Source organism: Cornus florida, unplaced genomic scaffold, assembly GCF_030987335.1.
Source record: "Cornus florida cultivar Cherokee Brave unplaced genomic scaffold, ASM3098733v1 CherokeeBrave_3.0.0_Hap2_Chr11, whole genome shotgun sequence".
NCBI classification, from domain to species: domain Eukaryota; kingdom Viridiplantae; phylum Streptophyta; class Magnoliopsida; order Cornales; family Cornaceae; genus Cornus; species Cornus florida.
Window position 1 is genome coordinate 134,955,919 of NW_026775581.1, and position 6,391 is coordinate 134,962,309.

At 38.7% G+C, this 6,391-nt stretch overlaps 1 pseudogene; it reads left to right on the forward strand.

Annotated features, from left to right (window-relative positions):
* Positions 1–1,238: 1,238 nt before the first annotated feature.
* LOC132282205 (ARF guanine-nucleotide exchange factor GNOM-like) lies at positions 1,239–6,042 on the forward strand (annotated as a pseudogene).
* The last annotated feature ends 349 nt before the right edge of the window (positions 6,043–6,391 follow it).

The window sequence follows — 6,391 nt, forward strand, 5'->3', positions numbered from 1 at the left end:
CGCCAAAAAGGTACGCAATTCCATTGATTTTTACATTACGTATGTGCGTGGAGTGATTCCAATTACGTTTCGATTACTAGTTTAATTGTCATGAATATTTGATCTGCTATTTACTGTTATTCGATTGAGCTCTGGTTTAGTATGATCTGGTATATAGGCTTTGAATTTTTTTTTTTTTTTTAATTCATTTATATTTATTTTCGTTTTAAAATAGGTTGAATTAGTTTATTCAGTACTGATTTGATGAATGTCATTCTGAAACTTTCTTTAGGAGGGAGTGATTAAAGCATTTATGAAACAATGGTGTAAAAAAATCAACTTGGGTGAGAAAGATTTTATTGTGGTTTATATAAATTTGGAGAGAGTTTAAGAGATTAGAAAAGGAAGGAGTCAAGGAAAGTTACGGTGGTCTCACATAAGGATATGTAAATATGTATGATTGAGTTGCGAATGTGATTGTGATAAGGAGGCGAAACAAGTGAATCTCAGTTCACGCGATCCTTACCTTACGGATCCGTTTCAAGTCTGGGTGCACATGATCCGGTTCCAGGTTAATTTGGAACCAATGGTTTCTTGAAAATTGGAATCAAAATAAGAACCGTTAGCACATGGAACGGAAAGACCAATTTGGTTCCATTTACTTTTCATATATATATATATATATGTATGTATATTATAGAAACGAACTCATAGAGTTATTGGTATTCCTGCAAACTCCTCTAGATTGTTTCTAAAGGAATTGAGTTTGTTAATTTTAAACGTCTTCCTGATAAAAATTAAAAATTTCAGAAAATCTATATATATAATTTTTTTCTTTGTTCTATAATTAAATGCTATAAAAACAAGGTATTATATGTAACTTGGTGTTGTATAGCTGTAAGTGTTATATATATATATGTATATATGTATATAGTTTAGGACCTGGAAGGCTGGAACCGGAACCAAAACCAAACCATAATGTAACGGCTCGGACTTTTGGAACCGGAACCAAACCGAAGTACCAGTTTGCTTTGTACCGGTTTACCAATTCCAACAATATTTTGTGCACCCCTAGTTTTAAGTCCCTGTACTTTTACCTTAGGATGGAATTTACATTCAAGATGATGTTCCACAATGTAGATCATTTACCCCTAGTTTTAAGTCCCTAACAATATATTCTTCTCTTGCCCAGAAGCTCCTCCATTTTTTAATTAAAAAGTTGAGTGACTCCAACCTCTGTCGGCCCTCCCTTATAAGAAGAAAAATTTTGCAAATAAGAGAAGGTCTAGAATTCACTTCTTTATTCAAATGAGATCTGCTTTAAGAATAAAAATTTTTTATTTTCTTTTCCTTCTTTTCCTTGGTGCTATATTCCCATAAGCTAAAATTGAGGACAAATAGGTACACCAAAGCATGCACATTTTAGATTAAGTTTCGAATGTTTTTTTTTTGTTTTTTTGACAACTGTGGTTTGACCTGCTTTCTTCGCCTTATTTACCTGGTACCTAGTTGTATGGTTCAGGTTGTATTTGAATTGCATTAAGAAGCTTGGATCTTTTGGGGTGCTTAGATCAGCATTCTGGAGTTGACGCATTTGTTGAACCCAAGCACTGTTCCATGAGGCCTTCCAGAGGTGCTTTAGCATGTATGGTGAATTCAGAAATAGGTAAAGTTTTGGCTGTGATGAGGAGAAATGTACGATGGGGAGTTCGTTATATCACAGATGAGCACAGTCTTATCCAATCTTTTAAGGAACTACGGAGTAAAATTTTCTCATGGCAGCATCAATGGCATAGTATCAATCCGATTGTGTACCTCCAGCCATTTTTGGATGTGATTAAATCTGATGAAACCGGTGCACCAATCACTGGTGTTGCTTTGTCATCCATCCACAAAATCTTAACTCTCAAAATACTTGATTTAAATACTGTGAATGTGGCTGATGCTTTTCATCTAATAGTTGATTCTGTGACAAGCTGCCGGTTTGAGGTGACTGATCCTGCCTCTGAAGAAGTGGTACTGATGAAGATACTTCAGGTTCTTTTGGCTTGTATGAAGAGTGAGGCTTCGTTTAAGTTGAGTAATCAGCATGTGTGCAACATAATAAATACCTGCTTTCGTGTCATTCATCAAGCAAGCTCTAAAGGCGAATTGTTGCAGAGGATAGCACAACATACTATGCATGAATTAGTTAGATGTATTTTTTCACACCTTTCGGATATTGAGAATACAGAAAAAGCAGTCGCTCAGGGAGGCAGGTCGTATGTCAATAAAGAGGTAATGATCATTATGCATAATTTTCATGATTGATGCAATATATGCTTGATTGTAGAAATGCATGTTCCAGCACCACGATAGAGTTTGGTTCTCAGGCTCCATATTCTGCATATGGCCTACCAAACCCTTGAATGTGGACTATTCTTTTGGTGGTGTTCATAGCCTGAATCAACATACATTAGGACCCAATAATTCAAGTTGGGTCTATTTAGTAGAGTGATGGAAAGGAATTCATACTGTGGATGTTCATGACTATTTGTTGGTAGTGATTTAGAGGTCATTACTTGCCAAAAAAGGAAAATAAAAAATAAAAAATTAGAAGTTGTGGCTCAGAGGTGAAGTCTCGGACGAAACAATCTGAATTTTTGGGTTGAGTGATGATGCAAGTGGATTTGCCATGCCTCATAATTTGAAGAATTCTGAGACCAGCATTCCACATGTTATTTTCTTGTCAATTCATGAAGCTTGTATTTTGTGCAGGTGGGTGCACCAAGCAACAATCTTACTTTTGAGGGTAGACCACAAGAAAATGGCCGTGTCAGTTCATAATATGATGGTCTGCCACCTTCGGCTGGAATTGCTTCTACTGTTTCAACTGCTACGTTAACTGAGGTTAGTTTGCAGGAGGAGGAGATTGCTAAAAATGGAGTGCATCTTATGATGGAACCCTATGGGATCCCATGCATGGTAGAAATATTTCACTTCCTGTGTTCTCTTTTGAATGTGAAGGAGCACATTGATATCGGTCCTATATCAAACCCTACAGCACATGATGAAGATGTTCCCCTATTGGCATTGTGTTTAGTTAATTCAGCTATTGAATTGGGTGGCGAATGTATTGGACATCATCCTAAATTATTGGCTTTGATACAGAATGAACTGTTCCAAAACCTGATGCAGTTTGGCTTCTCAACGAGTCCACTAATTTTATCAACAGTATGTAGCATTTTTCTCAATCTTTATTGTCATCTGAGGACTAAGCTAAAACTACAGCTTGAAGCCTTTTTCTCTGGTGCGCTTTTGAGGATTGCAGAAAGCAGGCATGGCTCTTCATACCAACAGCAAGAGGTTGCTATGGAGACTCTAGTTGACCTTTGCAGGCAGCAAATGTTTATGTCTGAAATGTATGCAAACTTTGATTGTGACATATCCTGCAGCAATGTGTTTGAAGACGTGGCCAATGTGCTATCAAAAAGTGCATTTCCAGTGAACAGCCCTCTATCTTCGATGCAGATTCTTGCTTTGGACGGTCTGATTGCTATGATTCAGGTTATGGCTGAGAGGACAGGCAATGAATCACTTCCTTCAGAACAGACTCCATTAGATCTAGATGGATATAAACCATTCTGGACTTTGAAATGTGAGAACTATGGTGATCTAAGTCATTGGGTTCCATTTGTTCATAGGATGAAGAAAATCAAGAGAGGGTTGATGATTGCAGTCGATCACTTTAACCTGGATCCTAAGAAAGGTTTAGAATTTCTCCAAGCAATGCATCTGCTACCTGACAAACTTGATCCCCAAAGTGTAGCATGTTTTTTGAGGTACACAACTGGGTTAGATAAGAAGCTTATTGGGGATTTCCTGGGAAACCACGATGAATTCTATGTTCAAGTGCTTCATGAATTTGCTGGGACTTTTAACTTTCAAGACATGAATTTGGATACTGCCCTGCGTGTTTTCTTGGAAACTTTCCGGTTGCCTGGAGAATCACAGAAGATCGAGAGAGTGATGGAGGCATTTTCAGGAAGATATTATGAGCAATCACCACAAATTTTTGCCAACAGAGATGCTGCATCCGTGTTGTCATATTCAATTATAATGCTCAACACAGATAAATACAATGTACAGGTGAAGAAGAAGATGACAGAAGAAGATTTTATCCGTAACAACCGGACCATCAATGGAGGGAATGATTTCCCTCTGGAGTACCTGTCAAAGCTTTATCATTCAAAGTTGATGGATTCTTGGCCATTGCTGATATTTCGGCATGGTATCATCTTGATGACGTATTGAATGATTTGGTTGTATCTCTGTGTAAATTCACAACCCTCGTGCTTCCATTTTCCATTGAAGAGTCTATCCTTGCTTTTGAGGAAAACACTAAATCAAGTATGGCAACCACAACAATTTTCACCATAGCAAATAGATATGGTGATTAAATCCGCTCTGGTTGGAAAAACATACTAGATTGCATCTTAAGGTTGCACAAGCTAGGCCTTCTGCCCTCTCGTCAGGCTAGTGATGCTGCTGATGATTTAGAGACTTCTGAATTGGAGCGAGATAGACCTGCTACAAGTTCCCCACCTGCTCCTCACATGCCATCTACAGCGACGACTCAGAAATCATCTGGCTTAATTGGCCGGTTCCGGCAGTTCTTATATCTTGATACAGAAGAGCCTGCACCACAACCGACAGAAGAACAGCTTTCGGCTCATCAGAGCACTCTTCAGATGATTCAGAATTGCAATATTAATAGCATATTTACGGAAAGCAAGTTTCTTCAAGCTGAATCCTTAATGCAGCTTTCTCAGGCCCTTATTTTGGCTGCAGGGCAACCCAAGGAGGCGATTAACTCTCTGGAAGATGAACATACAAGAGTTTTTTGCCTGGAGTTGCTGATTGTGACCACCCTAAATAACCGGGATAGGATTATGCTTCTCTGGCAGGCTGTTTATGAGCACATAGCCAGTATTGTTCAGTCAACGACAATGCCTTGTGCTCTGGTGGAGAAGGCTGTGTTTGGTCTGCTCCGCATATGCCAGCAGCTGCTTCCTTACAAGGAAAATCTGACTGATGAACTTCTTAAGTCGCTACAACTGATACTGAAACTCGATGCACGGGTTGGTAATGCATACTTTGAACACATTACACAGGAAGTTATGCGCCTTATCAAAGCAAATGCAATGCGGATAAGATCCCATACGGGGTTGGCGCACAATCGCTTCTCTGCTTTCTATCACAGTTCAACATCCCGAAGCATCTAAAGCAGGATTTGAAACACTAGCCTTTATTATGTGTGATGGAGCCCATCTGTTACCAGCAAATTATGTTTTGTGTGTGACTGCTGCTCGGCAATTTGCTGAGTCTCGAGTTGGGAATGTTGATGAGTCTGTTGGATCCTTAGATCTGATGGCAGGATCCATTGTTTGCCTATTAAGATGGTCTTCCACGACCGTGGAAGATGTGGGGAAGGAGGCTGCTCTCAAAATGCATCAGGATATATGGGAGATGTGGTTGAGGCTGGTACAGGGACTGAGGAAAGCGTGTTTGGATCAGAGAGAAGAGGTGAGGAATCATGCTATTTTGTTGTTGCAGCAGTGCTTGACAGAAGCGGATGGGATACACCTTCCGAATGAGTTGTGGTTGCAGTGTTTTGATACCGTGATATTCACATTGCTGGATGATTTAGTAGAAATTGCACAGGAGAAGTCTCCAATGGATTATATGAACTTGGAAGGAACACTTGCTATGTCTATTAAACTCTTGTCAAAAGTGTTCTTACGGTTGCTCCCGGATCTCTCACGGTTGACATCTTTCTGCAAACTTTGGCTTGGGGTTCTTAATCAAATGGAGAGATTTATGAAGGTGAAATTCAGAGGGAAACAAAGTGAGGAGATCCATGAGCTAGTCCCAGAGCTCCTCAAGAACACTCTGCTTGTCATGAAAACTAGGGGAATTCTCGAGCCGAGTGATGCTATTGCTGTGGACAGTTTCTCGCAACTAACTTGGTTGCATGTCAAGGAAACATTGCACGTCAACGAAACAAACAAGATTTTTTTTTGACTCGATTAGTAGTCCACTGAGATCACGGCTAGTCATATTGAATATACATTTATATATATATATTTGTTATTATTGTTTTTAACTCTTAGGCGAAATTAAGTTATTTTTCATTTTTTTTTTTTTTTTTGTTAATCTTACTGTCGTGCAAGCAGTAGTTAACGGAAGGGGATTGTTGAGCACCTTAACCTCGTGTGTAATTAGGACAAACTGATTGTTTGGGCGGAAAACAATTTTTGAAAAATATTTTTGTGTTTTCTGATATTTAATTATCTCAAAAGTCAAAACCAAGTAAAATCTTTTACAAAGTTAAATATTTTCTCAAAACTAAATAAAAACAACTTACCGTATT